This window comes from Rhinichthys klamathensis, unplaced genomic scaffold (genome assembly GCF_029890125.1).
Source record: "Rhinichthys klamathensis goyatoka isolate OS25496 unplaced genomic scaffold, OSU_Roscu_1.1 h1tg000281l_1, whole genome shotgun sequence".
Classification (NCBI taxonomy): domain Eukaryota; kingdom Metazoa; phylum Chordata; class Actinopteri; order Cypriniformes; family Leuciscidae; genus Rhinichthys; species Rhinichthys klamathensis.
The window spans coordinates 6,197,987-6,217,527 of NW_026606800.1; the positions used below are offsets into that span (position 1 = coordinate 6,197,987).

Genomic DNA, 19,541 nt, shown 5'->3' on the forward strand with positions numbered 1-19,541 from the left:
TTACAAAGCTCTGTCAGATCAATCTGTCAGCTCTGCAGCTTTAAAACATTTTTCTATGTAAACGTGCTAGATGGACGTCTGACCGTTAACCCGCATCTCATGCTCACCTTCTTTTCCATTTATCAGCGCTGCAGCTCTTTACTAGTAACTATGCGCCGTGTGTTTTTAAGAACAAAAACACATTCAATGTGATTTTCCCCTTAAAGCAACACTATGGAACTTTTCAACCTTCATAATATATTTCCAAGACCCTTGTGATGGTACATCGACTTATAATAGGTTAAATGACACATCTGCCATAGCCTGACGTGGTCTGTATCGCTTTTACTCGCACTATGTAACTTCGGGTTTCGGGTAGTAACCCGAGCACAAAAAGAACTACAAAACTCGACTGCTTTACGGCATACGTCACTTGCCCCACCACTTCCTCAAATTGTCTATGGCCATTGCAGACATCCCAAGTCTATAGCGTCTCCCTGATGCCCGCAAATTAGTTCAAATCTGCCGGAATCTAGAGCGCGCATGCGAGACAGAACATACTGCGCGCATAACATACATAGCGCGAGCACGGCAGAGAGGGAGAGAGCGAAAGACCTTGCGAGTGTGCCTCACGGAAGCTAGTCAACCCGCCACCCCCCCCCCCCCAATCCAGTCACCAAGATATACCTCCCTGAAATGACTTCTTGCAGGTTGGGATGTCTGCCATTGTTGATTCCAAAGCCGATGCTGGATAAACAGCGAGCGTGCGTGTGTGACCGTAGGCTGCGGTAGGCTAAATTATTTACGACGGCGGTAAGGGACAATTCCGCTTCAACCTGTAGGGCGACCGCTGAGGAAAAGTTCCTTGGTGTTGCTTTAAAAAAGATGCTTCCCTGAAGATGCTTGCTTCTTCCAGCTGCTGCACTGAATGCTACTAGATGGAACTCCTTGTTCAAGGCAGTGGAAAGACTGCTGTCAAAGAGTTTTCCAACCCTTTCAAAGGGGCTGTTTACACCTGGCCACTTCATGCGTTGTCTGTGATCGGATAGCTATCCGATCGTGAAAAGACCAGGTGTAAATGCCCTCCAAAACGCATTCAAGACGGATTTGAATCTGATCGCTCAAACCACTTCAGGAGGAGGTCTGGGCCGCATTCCAGACGAAACTGGACAAGTGTCAATGCATCTGGTTGTTGAAACCACATATGTAAATTTTACTCCTCCCAAAAATGCTAAAAAATAAACGTGTGAGAGCGTGTTATATAGGCTATATGTCATGTTATAGTCAGATATGACGACGCTACTGCAACACGCATTACCGCAGATGAGCATCTATTCATCAAGCCAACGCGCCACAAACTATCGCAAAACAAAGTGAAAGTAAGTCGCAGACGCGTAACACACAATCATCTTCATTAAAAGTAAAGAAACAAAATGATCTTACCAGGGCTGTTGCCGCTGTCTCTTATTGCCGTCTTTGATTTTGAAATTAGCTGATGATCAATAAAATGCAGCTCATGATATCTGTTGCTTTCGGTGACGTGCACTCCATTAAATCTGAATTAAGCGGATTTATATCCGTTTTGCAGAAACACATTTATGTGACCAGGTGTAAATGGAATCGTTTTGATAAATCAGATAGCTATCCGATCTGAGAAAACGCATGAAGTGGCCAGGTGTAAACAGCCCCTTAGACACTAAGTGCATTCCCAACTTATCATTGGTCAATTTTAGTTAATTACTCATCCAGCAATTTTATGTTGAATAAGATGAATATTTCTAGTGTTAACAGTGTTGTTGTTTTACAGGTTTAATCCAGATGAGCTTGCATTCCTCACAGAGTATGCTGCTGCCATGAGCCCAGTCGCCCAGGCAACCAACATCTTGCAAGCAGAAGCAAATGCCCAGAGGCTACTAGGTGGCTACTTCCAACTGACCGTCAAACGTGACCACCAGGTCAAGTTGCCATTGAAGTACTGCAAGCCTCTGATGGATGCTTTACAGGTGGGAATAAAGAATCTTTTTGTTAAGCGAACTTAAGTTAATCGCAGCCGCGATTCTTCCAAAATTGAAAACAACTTGGACAAAGGATGATGCCACAATCTGAATGGGTATAAGACAACATGGAGGGGAATGCTATTGAGTACCAACATTTTTGGGGACAGGGACATGTTTACTTACTGGATTAGGATTTTTGTCGATCTCTGGTAAGATACAATCATGATGATAAGTGTGTTCATTAATTATTAGTTGTTAATAGGGGTGCAACGGATCACAGTTGATCCGTGATCCATACGGGCCAGGCCCCACGGTTCGGTACGCATGCGGATTAACTGCTAAGTTTAACCAGAGTGAAAGTTTATCATTTAGATGTGTTTTGTCTTGCCAATTTACACATTCAAATGATTTCAAACACGAAAGAAGATGCGAAAATATGGACTCGCGCGCTGTTATCTGTGAACCTATATTTAATTTCTACAGTGAACAAATAGTGTTATAGTGAGGAAAGCAGTCAGGAGGAAAGTGATGATGTTGTACTAACTTATTTGGGAAGGATCACATGGACTACTTTACCTCCAAGAGGCCTGCGAAAGGCTATTCAGCATCGCAGCCCAAGAAGTGCTAGACTGCATTATGCAGAGATGCAAGATATTTTGGAAGACAAAGTACCGTTTCCGAATCATTTGTGTGCTTGTTCGCATGTTTACCACACAGCACTTAGCAGAATTGTAATTTTGACTAAATGAACAATCATGGAGTCTTCCCAAATTCACATTAAACAGTATGAAACGATTATTCTGATTATACTTTTTTTTACTGTTTACTTAAAGAAAAAAAAAAAAATTCACATTTTGCCATTTCTCATTACATTTTCAAATGAAGCTAAAACTGAACACAAACTTAATGCTGTTTTTTTTTTTTGCTGCTCAAACTGTATATTGTAAACAGTAAAGTATGCCACATAAGACACCTGCACAAAACAAAAACAGCAGACTGTCTGAATGAAGAATCACTCTCTACAGTAGGTGGTGCTTAAGAAACAGCTAGCTTATAAACAATCCTTTATATGGAGAAAAAAGAAAATGCCATCAGCACTTTTCTGAAGACAGTCAGTTTCCCTTCGGATATACACTCACCGGCCACTTTATTAGGTACCCCATGCTAGTAACGGGTTGGACCCCCTTTTGCCTTCAGAACTGCCTCAATTCTTCGTGGCATAGATTCAACAAGGTGCTGGAAGCATTCCTCAGGGAGTTTGGTCCATATTGACATGATGGCATCACACAGTTGCCGCAGATTTGTCGGCTGCACATCCATGATGCGAATCTCCCGTTCCACCACATCCCAAAGATGCTCTATTGGGTTGAGATCTGGTGACTGTGGAGGCCATTTTAGTACAGTGAACTCATTGTCATGTTCAAGAAACCAATTTGAAATGATTAGAGCTTTGTGACATGGTGGAAGTAGCCATCAGAGGATGGGTACATGGTGGCCATAAAGGGATGGACATGGTCAGAAACAATGCTCAGGTAGGCCGTGGCATTTAAACGATGCCCAATTGGCACTAAGGGGCCTAAAGTGTGCCAGGAAAACATCCCCCACACCATTACACCACCACCACCAGCCTGCACAGTGGTAACAAGGCATGATGGTTCCATGTTCTCATTCTGTTTACGCCAAATTCTGACTCTAACATCTGAATGTCTCAACAGAAATCGAGACTCATCAGACCAGACAACATTTTTCCAGTCTTCAACTGTTCAATTTTGGTGAGCTCTTGCAAATTGTAGCCTCTTTTTCCTATTTGTAGTGGAGATGAGTGGTACCCGGTGGAGTCTTCTGCTGTTGTAGCCCATCCGCCTCAAGGTTGTGCGTGTTGTGGCTTCACAAATGCTTTGCTGCATACCTCGGTTGTAACGAGTGGTTATTTCAGTCACTGTTGCCCTTCTATCAGCTCGAACCAGTCTGGCCATTCTCCTCTGACCTCTGGCATCAACAAGGCATTTCCGCCCACAGAACTGCCGCTCACTGGATGTTTTTTCTTTTTCGGACCATTCTCTGTAAACCCTAGAGATGGTTGTGCGTGAAAATCCCAGTAGATTAGCAGTTTCTGAAATACTCAGACCAGCCCTTCTGGCACCAACAATCATGCCACGTTCAAAGTCACTCAAATCACCTTTCTTCCCCATACTGATGCTCGGTTTGAACTGCAGGAGATTGTCTTGACCATGTCTACATGCCTAAATGCACTGAGTTGCCGCCATGTGATTGGCTGCTTAGAAATTAAGTGTTAACGAGCAGTTGAAAAGGTGTACCTAATAAAGTGGCCGGTGAGTGTACATTCATATAAACCCCCACCCCCACCCCCAATTCAATATTTACATTTTTCCACCTATATTTCAAGCATCTTGAACAGTGAGCTTGCTGTGCTTGGTACAGTATTTTCTCTGCTGCCTCTCCTCTTTGCATCCGTCTTCAGCGTGTCCCGTTTCTGGCCTGTGTTAACATCCTGTTTACAGACTTCATAATATTTCAACACAAACGTCAATTTGGGAAATGATTACAATGCAGTTTGTGTGCAAGTCCGGTATAAAGATCGGCCAGAATAACATGAAAAAACGGTTGCTGATTGTGTGTTTTGAGTAAAAACCGCCCGGTTTCGATTTAGGCCAGTCGACCAGTGCGTCTCTACCTATTAGTAATAGTAACAGCATTTACTTGTACTTTTACTTTTAATGAGTGCATTCAATATATATTTATATATTTATATATATATATATATATATATATATATATATATATATATATATATATTTTTTTTTTTTTTTTTTTTTACCAAAGTCATTTTCTGGTAAGATGTATGTACTTTGACTCAACTTTGGCTTTTAAGTACTTCATCCACCACAGGCAAATGCACAATGTTCCCTAAAAGAGTCAGGTGTCCGTTGCAGAATGTAACCATAGAAACAGGACACATTCAAGCTTCACATTTAAAGGAATATCAAAGGATATGCAGCATTTTGTGATAGTGATGCATTGCATACAAGCATACATACCATTGCACAACATACCACTAAGGGTATTCAGAAGAACCAACACATCGTTTACTTGTCTACAAACAAACCTTAATAACAAAAAACTACAGTACCTGTTGCTACTAATATCGGGTATACAACAAAGTAAGGATAAAAAGCATGTTATTCCAGCTAATAAGACTTCAATGATGATGAAATGCAAGATCACCACTGCAATACAGAGAATGAAAATGCCTGGCTGAGCCCGATCTGAACCCAGGTTAACAGCACTTAAATGACAAGACCACACTTGTGACAGCACACCAGATAAAACACCAGATGTCAACTCGTGATGTTCAAATAAATGACCCACTTTAAAAGAAATGCAAGCTAAAGAAGCTGATGGATAGATTTAAATTTTCACATGATGGCACCAGATTTTCCCTGGAGCATCTTGAGCTTTAGGGCTTAGCTAAAGTATCTCAATAGCTCAACGAACCTATAACCCTTTTGGTTATAAGTTCAGATGTTTACCCACTACTAGGTAACACCACCCAATATTTGGCATGATTTAATGCTAACCTTGGACAGCAAACTAAGACTGAACTCCAAAGTAATTCCTGCTCTCTCAGTAATCTGGAACTTTGTTAATCCCTTCAGTTTGAAGAGGATCATTCGCCATATCTTGTGTTCTGTTTCTCCACTCGGGGAGGCCACCACCCAGACCAGCGCTGGTTCCTCAGGCATAGTGCGCTTTGATCTGCAAGGCCTGAACAGGCTGCTATTGTGGGTCTGTTGAAAACCTCCAGCGGCCCCTAATCCCTGGCAGCTCCATTTCCAGCAAATTTGCCTTAAACAGGCCCATTTAAATAAAAATAAATTAAAAAATTAAATATAAAAAATCCCAGACATTTAAAGGAGCTGTATGCAAGAAATGTATTTCAATTAATCATAAAATGGCCCTGAAATGTCACTAGACATTAAGAAATCATGTACATTTCAAATACTTATATCACTGACAACAGTAGTCTGGCCAGGATATTGTCATTTAAAAAGTGCAGTTGCAGCCCTCAACTGATGTTGATGTTGTCATGTTGTGTTTTGGTCTGATGCTCCACCCTCCACCTATCTACCAATCACGAAGTCAGTAGTGTTGCGGCATCCGGGTTGCCAGCTCTGCTCTAGTTACCACAGCTGCAGCTCGTCACGTTCCTGCTGGATCCTGCAGCCGATCTGGCAACCTCGAGTCAGGGAGGAGGGGGAGGGGATACACCACTCTACAGTAATTTAACAGTGATTGCAGTACTAGTTTTGGCCACAATCTTACATACAGCTCCTTTAAACACTTGAACCTGAAAATGGCCTTTTTAGTAGAAAGAGACACTGATTTTCTTGCATCACAAGCTTTAGCATATTTCTCATTTCAAAATGTTAATCACTGCTGAAGGATCCACTGCAAATAATAAAACAATCCCTAATTCACACATTTGAGAATTCTTTAAGAAGGTTTGGAGGAAGTAAAGCAGGGTTCCCACTCTTTTTCAGCGACCATTTTCCAGGTCTTTTTCAATTTTACAATGACGGGAAAAAAAGACAAGGATCACGCCCTAATATATTGCTCTCTAAATCTTTAAAAGGCGTACAGTTTATTGCCATGACTTAACTGTAAAATCACTTTTTAATATGAGCTCTTAATCATACATTATGACTATGAAAGCTAGGGCTGTGCGATTTGGGGAAAATATCTAATTGCGATTTTTCGGACAGATATTGCGATTGCGATTTGATTTGCGATTAAATTTTGTAAAGTCAAGCTTCAGCTCAATATTTTCAATAGTCTGCAGCACACACTCTAAATTAAAGTAGTACAACATTTTTATTATTTAGTATAGGTCCTGTGTCCAATGTACTTTTTAGTTTTTATCCGGCGTTTTAGGATCCCAAAACTCCGGATCTGTTTGTATCGAAACGCTGATAAGATTCCAAGTTTTTACGTATACAGCTAAACGCGTCTTCGTGTGGACGAGCATTTACACTTAATGCATACATCTATTTTGACATCAGAATTTTTTGTCCCATCCAAAGCTGGTTATCACCATGTCAATCAATTTAATTTTGGATTCAATCCCACATTTAAATAAGTTAGTCATTCCCAAAACTTTGCAGTGTGTATATACATAGCAGCATGAAAAATAAAAATAAAACTTTTTTCAAACTGCGAATGGGTTATATGCAGATAGCAAACAAAGAGCGTTCCTTTTTTAATCACTACAGCTGTCTAGCTCACAGAATTCAGCACTGTTGTGAAAACTCCTGGATACAGTGCACAATTAATATCTTATTGACCTTATAATCACATCAAAATTATTAATTATTAGAACATTGTACTTTCTGCAACTAACGGAAGCCTAATTGTTTTTGGCCAGTGAAAAACTCTGTTCTCACCTAAATAAAAAACGAATAACTTTTTAAAAAATAATTTTCCAGCCAGGACAACAAGAAGATTTTCCAGGACATTTGAAACTGTCTCTAATTTTCCATATGTTTTCCATGACTGGAAAGTTTGTCATCAATTATCCAGGTTTTCCAGGACGAGTGGGAACCCTGTAAAGGCACCTTTGAGTTTACTACCCCATATTTTGAGGCACTCGAGCTTTCATTTCATTGCTCTGGAGAATATTAAACATGATCATGCATGTGAATGTGCAAAATTGTTCAGAAATTAGGCTAGATCCTTAAGAAAATCCACCAGGCCATAATGACTCCCGTGCATGTGCGGCCCACTGTTATTATCAACAGCTTGCCCCAATGTGCTCAGTGTTCAGCCCTGCTCAAGTGCCGAGTAAAACCAACCCACACGGGTAATGAAGATGTAACCTGTGGTAACCTGTGCTGCTTAGACTTGAGAATAACCAGTCGCACTGCTCATGTTGCACGAGTTAACCAGATCAGCTGAAGCTAACGTCAAAAGAAATAGATGCGTGACCTGTACAAAAACATTTGCAGAACCGTAGTCATAGCCCTTAAACACAGGACACAGATATTTACTTTGAACTATCTGAAACATGTTTTGGATGGTTTACAGCACATTTTTCTAAATTTCCAGTTCGTTAAGATAATGGAAAGTCAAATCACTTTAGCAGCACACCGTTTGTGTGCCCTAATCTTCCAGAGGATTGATATTTCTATTTAATCAAAGCATGTCTGTTCACATTTAAATAATTTTTACACCTCTGCACTGTACTTTAAGAAGAAAAATATTTTGCATAAGGAACATTTGTCTTCCAACCAAGAAGTTAGTCTTTCTCTTACCGTCTGCTGTTTGCTGAAGCTCATATTTCTTGCTAGATAAGAAATATTTGGCAAAGTCCAATCAAGATTTCAAATTCCCTCACCAAATGCATTGGATACAATGCTTTACCTGCAAAGCTGTATGATAGACCTTGACGAAACAGTTATAAATCTTGTCTATAGGTCAGCTTGATCCTGTTTATAAACTCTGAGTCATCAGTCTTTGGTTGAGAAAGTTTGCATGTACGCTGATGCTTCCATCTTATATCTGCTAATAAGTTGTGGGGCTATTTAAAGGTGACCTATAATTCAAAATTGAATTTATCTTGGTATAGTCAAATAACAAGAGTTCAGTGCATGGACATGACATAGAGTGAATCTCAAACTGGACTGTTTTCGCGTTCTCATTTAATTCACGTTTATGAAAAACACCCCTGAAAAATGGTCGGTTCTCCACACAATACCGACTGTGACGCAATAGTCGGGATCATTAATATGTACGCCTCCAAATATTTGCATAATGCCAGCCCTCAATGCCAGGCGGAACTGCGCAGCCGAAGCATGGCAGTTGCCCAGTGTGGATGTACACATGAACACAAAAGTATTTTTTAGTTCCTTCATCTGAGCCTCTGAAGAAACAATGGGTTAATTTTATTTTCTCTGGAAATTTCCAAACATTTCACCGAGTGTTTCCTCAACTTGGGCCAATACAGAGCTGGCCTCGGATCGAGCTACCAAGCAACACTTTCTGATGTGTAATTGTTCAAGTTCAGACAGGTAATCTTTCTCTCAAAATCGTTCAATACTGTTTATGCATCAGTAAGTCAAGCCAGTGAGTGACTAAAATATCAGCTTCACATCGTTTCTTTTAGTAGGATGAAAATAATCGTATTTAAATTGTGAACAAATTATATACAGAAAGCGATCAAAGAACAATCTTTCCACACAGCGCGAGTTTATCTGGACACTTGCCAAACTCGTTATGAATTCATTGACGCACGTTACTGCACAACGAAGCTCTTACTGTATTTACATCATCGTGTTTGCATTGGTGAAAGCAGAGAGAGTGCAGAAACTGCTTTGCAATGATAAGATCTTCATTCTCGCGATCAACATACTGTCATCTGCTCAATGCTCACCATGGCAACATTTTATGTGATGGGAATAGATCTAAATACTTAAAAAACATCTCACGATTCGTTAATCTCGATAGCTGTTATAGTAAAAACGTATAATAGCAGTAGTAAAAGTATTCGGGAGAGAGTTTCACATGTAATGCGTTGCTATTTCATATGCAAGCATGTCAGCCAATCACAGCAGTGGCCGCGGTTACACTGAATCCCACAGCAGACACGCCCCTTCAAACAGAGTGTTCAAATCAGAGGCTAAAAGCAGGCTAGGAAAAATGCCATTTATTTCTAAATTATGAATATTTTTTATCTAAAAAACATACTAACATTATAAGGGTAACCCAGGAAACATTATAAAATAATAAAAAAAAACATTCTAGGGCACCTTTAAGGGAGCTATAATTCAATATCTGTGAAAGTAGTGGATAAAGGCACACTGTAGCCAAGAGGCAAAAAAAATATCTTAATTTTTAAGCACTGCCATCATGTGACTGTCTAAAACTTTTTTTTATTTATTATTCATACACATCTAATTTCCTGTCAGTAGAATATAATGAGTATAATGACACTTCATCATACGTATGAAGAGGTCCATTATCACAAGAGTTTACCCAGATACCTTGATAAACTTGAAGGTCTGTTGATTTATCAATAGAAGCATATACATACAAAACTCAAAAACACACACAAAGCAGGTAACACTATGATACCAGAAATAACCAAAACATGTGTTCGTCCGCCACCACTGAAGACCAGTGTTGACCCAGGAAAAACCCAGAAAAGCTAACGATTTAACCCAATTTAGATTTATTTGACATAAATCTTATCCTATTTAACACTGATGAAATATCCTAAAGATCACAATGTGAAGAACACTTCAAAGTAAAGAGACATAACTATGATCTCACCCTTTCTACAAGTAAAAAAAAAAATCCTCATAATCAACCTCACTACATCCACAACAACATTTTAATCTGTGCTCACTTTGGTCACTCACTCTTCAAGTGTAAATTCTCCTCACACTTCCTTGAGCACACAAACAAACTGAAACTCTGGGAGGCCTGCAGTCCTCTCACATGCTCGGCACACACACTCTCCCACGCGTATGTGCACGCACGCGCAAACAGACACACACATACACACACAGTATGCCTAAGGTAAACAACCTGCTTATGGAAGAAAAAAACAGTGGGAGGGGTTTTCCTTTTTGCTCTCTCTTTTTCTCGCTCACTCACGCACCTGAGGCAGGGCTCGGCTGTCACCTATGAAGTTGGCCAACACAGCCTGTCCAGTCAGATAACAGTCCACGACAGTTGCGCTAACCCCTCTGTCAGCACGAACTACGGCCGCGTGTCTCGCCATTTCCCAGGATACAGGGCTCTTTCTCGTCGAGAGCTAATCACTTCACTTCGCGCGCGGCGGACAGAACAGTCAGCAACGTATGTCACTGAGGGAGAGGGACAGACCACCATGCACCGAAATAGAGGGGATTAAAAGCATTGTTTACACACTCTTATCAGCACTCACGCCAGGCGAAAAGAGAAAAGGTGTCTCATAAAAGTGAGCTAATGAGGGACAGTTCAACAGTAGAGGCCCTCGTAGAGGAGACCGACGGCGGAGCGAGGAAGTTTCAAAACGGACAAATCCCACGCCTGACTGCACACACCCGACCCCCTCGATCTGTCAATGGTTGGTTCCATGAGAAGCCGTGGAGTCACTGTTGCTGTCTACCTCCCCATAGCAATACAGAGGAGAGAGAAAATGTATACGACTCTGCCTGAAAATCTGAACACAGTGTGAGGCTGAAGCAACAGTCGTGACTCATTCTTTGAAGATGTGCCAATTAATCCAATATATTTTTTAAAGATTTGTGAGCTTCCCACTGCAGAAATATAACCAAAGTTATTTGTAAAAATCTGACATGATTCAAGGCATCCGCAAAATGTGCAAAGCTACATTTTTAAAATCTATTATTCAGGAGGAATAATTAAATTATTATTTGATGCATGTATTTCTAAGGCATGTAAAATTATCAATGTTACCCAAATGTTGTTGAAAAAACTCTTGTACACAATCTACTACAAGCATTACTTCATCTCATACTTTTTGAGCAAGTAAAATACCTTTTAGTATTCTAAAAACATCCACCGTAGGTCATGGAACATTCACTGTAAATGTGAATGTCTTTTCACTGTAAAATCTTTACTACAGTTTCAATATGCATTAAGTCTAAGTGACATAACTACAAACAAAGAATCTGAACAGCTCTAAATTACAGTAGCTAATGTTTCCATCCAAAGTTGTGAATGTATCTTATGCGCAAAATTGGAATATAGCATAAAACCTTTACGAAAAAAGCACCGTTTCCATCCAGTGCGCCGAAGAGAGCATCCTTCCTGATAAACTGGCACTAAATAGCACTAAGAAAAGTGGAAGTTTCTGCAATAGGAGAAGCCACTGTATATAATGATTTAGTATAGCCTATAATAAATGACCTGTGCCTCAGAGCGCACAGACAAAATGCAATAAAGTTATCTTGCTTTCGGAGGTGGATGCCTGCTTTTTTGCAGTCGTGTACAGTTCTGGGAGATAGTTATACTCAACCAGACAACAGTCTTTCCTTTGGCATTTCAGAACAACCAAAAGAGCAATTTAGATGCTGTGCAACGAGATCGGTCCACTGGTTAGTCCAGCTATGCTGTCCCACTCCCATCTCAAAGTCACATGACTTTTTTTTCTTCTTTTTTTATGCGCAGAGGAATTTATATGGTAAATGTGTATCCATCGTAGTTTATGCGCATGTTTTCTTATCGGATAAAAAGTTTATCCGACTCAATTGAGCGCATACGTTTCTTATGTGCATTTTGCCGTTTCCATCCAGTGTTTTTTATGCAATATCCCAAAGAGCGCATAAAAATAAGTGGATGGAAACATAGCTAAGTGTTAGCTTCGGTATAGCATGCAAGTCTAGCTTTAACTAAGGTCAGTGCATTCTTATGCAGTTTGAGAAATAAAGAATCAATGTATTATTTTATAACTGCATTTACTTTGATAGTGATAACAAAAAAAAACATTGATATGGAAATCTACCTCTGTTTGGTGGCTTCATTCATGGACATATTCTGTCATGCAAACAAATAAATAACCCATATTCATTTACAAACCACTGTGCTACACATTCTCCACAGTTCTCATTTCTATTCAGTGTTATTGCACCCTTGAGCATGCAGTGCACTTGATTCTCCAATAGCCCGCCATATTACTTTTTTCACCTCCTATGACCCCAGGCTGCAGTCTAGCAAAGGAACAACCGTTAAATTGAATACAAATGAAATACTGAATATTAATCATGAAAAGAGAGCTTACTGTTTTTTTTTTTGTTGACGTTGTTGTTGTTTTTTGGTTTCTGAGCCTAACCAGCATTAAATTACACAAAACTTACTGCATAACATTGTACTGTTGACATCAGAAAAAGATCATAGTTTCCATAACACGAAACACGTGTCAAACAAAATCCGATAATTATGGGGAAAATTGCTGGGAGAGTACAACTCAAGTATGCGGAAGCAGTAAAGAAAAGTCTGATGACTACAGCTAAGAAAGCAGGTGTCAGAGCCCCGTACAATCAGCACAAACCCTTTGAAAGAAAACACAGCCATGCTCATGCAATCATCATATAAACGAACTGCCTTTTTTTCAAAATTGAATTGAGAAGCCATTATGGGTCTTCGACTAATTCATGCAAGTCAGTGATTACCCTCATATTAAGAGGTCGGTCTGTCAATTCAGCTGGTTTCCAAGCAACTTAGTGATTAGCATGAGCATTTGTCCATACATTAGGAAATGGAGCAAATTATATTTTAGTCGTGGTTTTTTTTTTTGCATTTGATTACAGCTTGTGTAATATTGATGACTAGTGTGCATTGATGATGACTAGTGTGTATACCATCTGACAGCTTTTACCTACATCTGTGTGTGTATGTTGTAAGCTCTGCATCTTAAAATGCACACAGAGATGCAGTTAAATACTGCTGCAATTTTGTGCTTTACTAATTTATTGCATTTTTAGCTTCTTTAATTCACAGTGTAATTCAAGCAATCACAATGCTCTCCCAGCTGACGTAGACCAAAAAATACATTCCAAAAATGATGATCTGCACTCATAATTAATACATTAAATGCTATTTGGTGAGGTCCAGGAGTTTTTAGGAAAGTTCAAACACAATTATGCAAGACAGGTCGCTAATTTCCTCCAGGAATTATGACTTCCTCTTCTATAAAATAGCAAATGTTTCCTAACTGTCTTAATCAACCTCTATTTGATGATTAATATGCATGAGTATCGGTACTTTAGCCCAATTAGATTTCAGTGTGGGTGGAACTAAAACAAAAAACCAAGCAAGCCAAAAAGAGGGGTGAAAAGTCCTTCTAAAGTAAACTTCAACTTCTAAACTTCACCCCCATAAATCTATTTTACACTAGTAGTAGTAGTAACACAAAAAAGTTACACTCAGGACCTCAAGGACAAAAATGTCCCCATTGAAACTGCAATTTTTAATCCCAGGGCCATTTAACTATAAAATGATGCAGTCTTTGTTAATAGGCTTTCATTCTGTTGGCAAGGCTTCAAAATTGAAAAGTAAAAAAAAAAAATTACCAGATGGTGCCATTTTCTCAGGTTTGGCCTATAAAACAAATACTCGCTTTATTGCTGTTTTCTGATTCTGCATATTTTAGAGCCAAATGGATACATTGTAAAGCTATAATTGTCAGAGGATGTCAGAGTATGGTTTGTATGTGTGTAATAAAAATAAATTGTGTGTGCGTGTAATATTTGAGAGAGAAAATTCTTTCTGTACTGCAAATCACAAATCCAACCACTGTGTGCACCAATGGAGCTTTGCTGGCATCGAATGGGGAAAATTTTATACTGTGCCCAAACAAAATCTTACTGAAAGCAAATTTTTTGAGATATCAACTTCAAATTTGGAACACAACTTATTTAGATTTATGGCTTTGATTTTCTAGCAGTTTTAGAGTTCAACATGTTTCATAATATTTTTTATCATAAATTTAAACCTTAAAGGGGTCATATAATGCCATTTTTGTACAAGTTAATATGAATCTTTAGGGTCTAAATGAAAACTTTGTAATATACTTTTATTAAAAATTCTCATTAGTATTTTAAGAAAACACAAATTTTACCTAGTCAAAAACAGCTCTGTTTTCAGCATGCCGTTTCAGTGCATATGCCTTTAAATGATAATGAGCTTCGGTCACTCCGCCTCTCTGTTCTTTGGGCTGTTTTGACACAACGCATGTGGAGTGTTGCCTTGACAACAGTTGAGAGTATATTTTTGAGAAAGAATGGCAGCGGGAGTCTCTGAGGACACATCTGTGCAACCGTATCAATTTGAACCGGAGTTGGACCCTGAACAAGATGACGGCCGCAAAGAAGTTCGACAATGGGCTCTATGCACGGCAGTATTTCCGGTGAAGGTCTAAGGATGCTGGATTACTTCCGCCGATCGTAGAGTCCAATGCTATACCGAGAATTTATATTGGTTTTTATACTCTATTGCTATACTAAAGAAAAGTCACAAAAACAGACAAAACAGACACCCCTCATTTTGTTTATGCTTCTTTGTTTATTATATTAAATAAACATAACTATATATAAAATTACATCTAAACGTATTAAAGTTTCGTTTCAAAGACGAGAGGACAGTAAATTTTGAAGACTCTGCCATAATCCCGTTTTCCTCCGCTTTAAATCTCCCCAACCGGAAACTGAAGAGCAGCCTTGCGTCAAATGCGGAACTTATGCGTGCATATAGCCTATTAAGGCTCGAACAGGACGTTTCTGAATGGATGATTAACGTAATGTCACTTTGATCTATCTTTGTATGTACTGGCAGGGTAGAGTAGTGAGATACGGACGATGTGTGTTTACTGATGTATACGTTAGTTCGTTGACAGATTGATGATGTTACAGTTAATGTCATGAACAACTTTTTTTCGCGATTTGCAAAGATTAATATAAAGGTTAATAAAACTTTACACTCACTTCTTCTGGAGGTGCAGAGGGAACATGAATAGTTGGTACCGATTCTTTTTTTGCGGAGCAGCTTCTTAGCAAAACCAGCTTTATACTGACCCTCGTTTATAAAGCAGTCTGGTGAGAAATGATTCGCGCAAACATGAAAGCATTGACGTTGCTCGTGGGGAATATTCCCTTCGAAAACAAACTCAGCCACTGTGTCTTCAGCGGTTCGGATTTAGGAACATCAAAATGGCTGCTGTGTTCATTATTACACCCAAAAACAGAACACCACAATCGCTTAGACGCCATTCTGCTCCAGTGTATCAATGACGGACTATGATGACAGCTCGCTCAGGGCGGGTCTGTGTTGAAACGCTGCTGTCCATCAACAATCGTGGGAGGGGGTCCGATCTAGTGATGTCACACGGTCGAACGGCTCGATTTGAGACAGGGGAAAACAAATAAGGAGATTAAAACAAAAACACTGGATGGATTTTTATCATTATATGATGGTTGTGTACAGGCACTGCCAACACACATTTCAGTACAATCAACTTGAAAAAGTGCATGTCCCATTATATGACCCCTTTAAATAATTCATTACATTTATATAGCGCTTTTCTCGGCACTCAAAGCGCTTTACATGGAAGGGGGAATCTCCTCAACCACCACCAATGTGCAGCATCCACCTGGATGATGCGACGGCAGCCATATTGCGCCAGAATGCCCACCACACACCAGCTTACTGGTGGAGAGGAGACATAGTGATGAAGCTAATTGGTATATATACACTCACCGGCCACTTTATTAGGTACACCTGTCCAACTGCTCGTTAACACTTAATTTCTAAGCAGCCAATCACATGGCGGCAACTCAGTGCATTTAGGCATGTAGACATGGTCAAGACAATCTCCTGCAGTTCAAACCGAGCATCAGTATGGGGAAGAAAGTTGATTTGAGTGACTTTGAACGTGGCATGATTGTTGGTGCCAGAAGGGCTGGTCTGAGTATTTCAGAAACTGGTAATCTACTGGGATTTTCACGCACAACCATCTCTAGGGTTTACAGAGAATGGTCCGAAAAAGAAAAAACATCCAGTGAGCGGCAGTTCTGTGGGCGGAAATGCCTTGTTGATGCCAGAGGTCAGAGGAGAATGGCCAGACTGGTTCGAGCTGATAGAAGGGCAACAGTGACTGAAATAACCACTCGTTACAACCGAGGTATGCAGCAAAGCATTTGTGAAGCCACAACACGCACAACCTTGAGGCGGATGGGCTACAACAGCAGAAGACTCCACCGGGTACCACTCATCTCCACTACAAATAGGAAAAAGAGGCTACAATTTGCAAGAGCTCACCAAAATTGAACAGTTGAAGACTGGAAAAATGTTGCCTGGTCTGATGAGTCTCGATTTCTGTTGAGACATTCAGATGTTAGAGTCAGAATTTGGCGTAAACAGAATGAGAACATGGAACCATCATGCCTTGTTACCACTGTGCAGGCTGGTGGTGGTGGTGTAATGGTGTGGGGGATGTTTTCCTGGCACACTTTAGGCCCCTTAGTGCCAATTGGGCATCGTTTAAATGCCACGGCCTACCTGAGCATTGTTTCTGACCATGTCCATCCCTTTATGGCCACCATGTACCCATCCTCTGATGGCTACTTCCACCATGTCACAAAGCTCTAATCATTTCAAATTGGTTTCTTGAACATGACAATGAGTTCACTGTACTAAAATGGCCTCCACAGTCACCAGATCTCAACCCAATAGAGCATCTTTGGGATGTGGTGGAACGGGAGATTCGCATCATGGATGTGCAGCCGACAAATCTGCGGCAACTGTGTGATGCCATCATGTCAATATGGACCAAACTCCCTGAGGAATGCTTCCAGCACCTTGTTGAATCTATGCCACGAAGAATTGAGGCAGTTCTGAAGGCAAAAGGGGGTCCAACCCGTTACTAGCATGGGGTACCTAATAAAGTGGCCGGTGAGTGTATATGGGGATGATTAGGAGGCCATGATGGACAGAGGCCACTGGGCAAATTGGGCCAGGATGCCGGGGTTACACCCCTACTCTCTCGAAAGACATCCTGGGATTTTTTGTGACCACAGAGAGTCAGGACCTCGGTTTAACGTCTCATCCGAAGGACGGTGCTCTTTGACAGTATAGTGTCCCCATTACTATGCTGGGGCGTTAGGACCCACACAGACCACAGGGTGAGCGCCCCCTGCTGGCCTCACTAACACCTCTTCCAGCAGCAACCTGGTTTTCTCAGAAGGTCTCCCATCCAGGTACTAACCAGGCTCAGCCCTGCTTAACTTCAGTGGGCAACCAGTCTTGCGCTACAGGGTGATATGGCTGCTGGTTAAATAAAGAAAATTGTTTCACTATTTAAATTTATTTTACTTCAACAATAATCCGCCAAGGGTCTTCTTTAAAATGAGACCAAACTTGACAGTTTATGACCGTTTTTGGATATGGACATTTTTGTCCTCTATGGACATATGTGTAACTTTTTTTTAATTAACAAGGGTCAACAAACAAACATACATTAAATCTATGCAGTTAATTAAATCACCTAAGTTTGAGTGTGAGAATTAAACTGTAAATTAAAACAGCAACAGATTAAGTGGAGGCACAATCAGGTTACATTACCATGACAACTGTACAGTCTGTTGATCAACCACAACACATCTAGTATTAGCAGATGCAAAAAAAAAAAAGAAAAAAAGAAAGGACAGTGGGGCCTGAAAAATTGTTATACCTGCACCAACTGTCCCTGATTCATATTTGAAACGCCTCAAAGCAGTTGTGCTGTGCTGAATACCTTACATGTTTGAACAGAAACAACTGTCTTATGGACTGTTCATTGATTACCTTTGCAGAGATGACATTAGTTGACAGTTGTGACTTCAACATTCAGAGGACTATTTTAACTACTGTTTTAGAAGCGGCTTTTATCTTTAAATTTATTCATTTAATAGAAGCCTTTATCCAAATGAGAATAAAACAAATGGCAGCAAAACTATTGTGTGTGCCCCGATACAAGTTACTAGGCACACAACAGCTTGAAAACAATCAAACAAACAAATGATTTCACCACAAAACAATGCATGAACAAATGGTCTGAATCACAAAAATTAATACCCAATATTATGTTACAAGTATTTTATTTTTGCCTTGGCACACGCGAGGCTGCATGTGATATAATGTGACATAAACAACGGTGATGTAACTTTTAGTCATGCCACCACTTGGAGAAAATAGCTTGTTACTGGAAGAAGTGCTAGACTATTTTGAAAACAGCTGAGCTACTGTCACGCTACTTAGAACGCAGTCCAGTACCATCACAACTTCTAGTTAGTTACTCCACAACACCTGATGATTATGTAAAGATAAAAAGGCTGGACCCACAGTTTCAGCTGTTGCCAGTTCAGGTTATTTCAATACAGCTTTGAGCTTCTGCATAATCTGCTGACTTACTTGATCTAGGGCTCCAGAGTGATGCTCATTGAGGGGAACACTATGGCTGTGGTCCACTGGGTTTATGAGGTGGGAGATATCTCAAACAGAGGGGGCTATGGCGCCACACCCTCTCTGTCATGCAGAACCATCCCACCGGGGGGAGGCAGCAGAGAATGGACACCCAATGTAACCTGTGGAAGAAGCAAAGTATTGTTAGATAATAATACTTGGGGTCACAGAGTCTGTGTCTGTAAAGCCCAATGTGGATGACTTACTTGATCTAGGGCTCCAGTGGGATGTTCATTGAGGGGAACACTATGGCTGTGGTCCACTGGGTTTATGGGATGGGGACTGGAGGACCCATCCCACTAAGGGAGGCAGGAGGAAATTGGTGCTGCAACCTGTGGATGAATCACAGAGAGAAAATTAACTGGGGTTGAGGGAGCAAAATCCATAAAAAATAAATAAATAAATAACAACACGTTTTGCAAATCGTTGTCATTGCGAATGCCTCTTAAGGCAAACATTATCTAACAGTGATGAAGTCTAACACTGTCTCAAGCTTTGCCATGAAGTTTCACAAAAGAGGTTACAAAATGATCTTATCTATTTTCA

General features: G+C 40.2%; 1 protein-coding gene and 1 pseudogene across 4 annotated transcripts in view; both read right to left on the reverse strand.

Annotated features, from left to right (window-relative positions):
• The window catches only part of ncoa1 (nuclear receptor coactivator 1), a 57,736-nt gene extending 38,450 nt beyond the window's left edge, over positions 1–19,286 (reverse strand). For 3 of the 4 annotated variants that reach the window (XM_056269221.1, XM_056269222.1, XM_056269219.1), the window contains exons 1-2: positions 19,202–19,286; positions 18,945–19,117 (exon numbers count right to left, since the gene is read on the reverse strand). The gene's annotated coding sequence lies outside the window, so the exon portion shown is untranslated. Of the gene's footprint in view, positions 1–10,653; positions 10,820–18,944; positions 19,118–19,201 lie in introns of those variants that run through there. The other variant, XM_056269220.1, reaches the window with a different exon arrangement.
• On the reverse strand, positions 17,711–17,827 carry LOC130103308 (5S ribosomal RNA; annotated as a pseudogene).
• Positions 19,287–19,541: the final 255 nt, after the last annotated feature.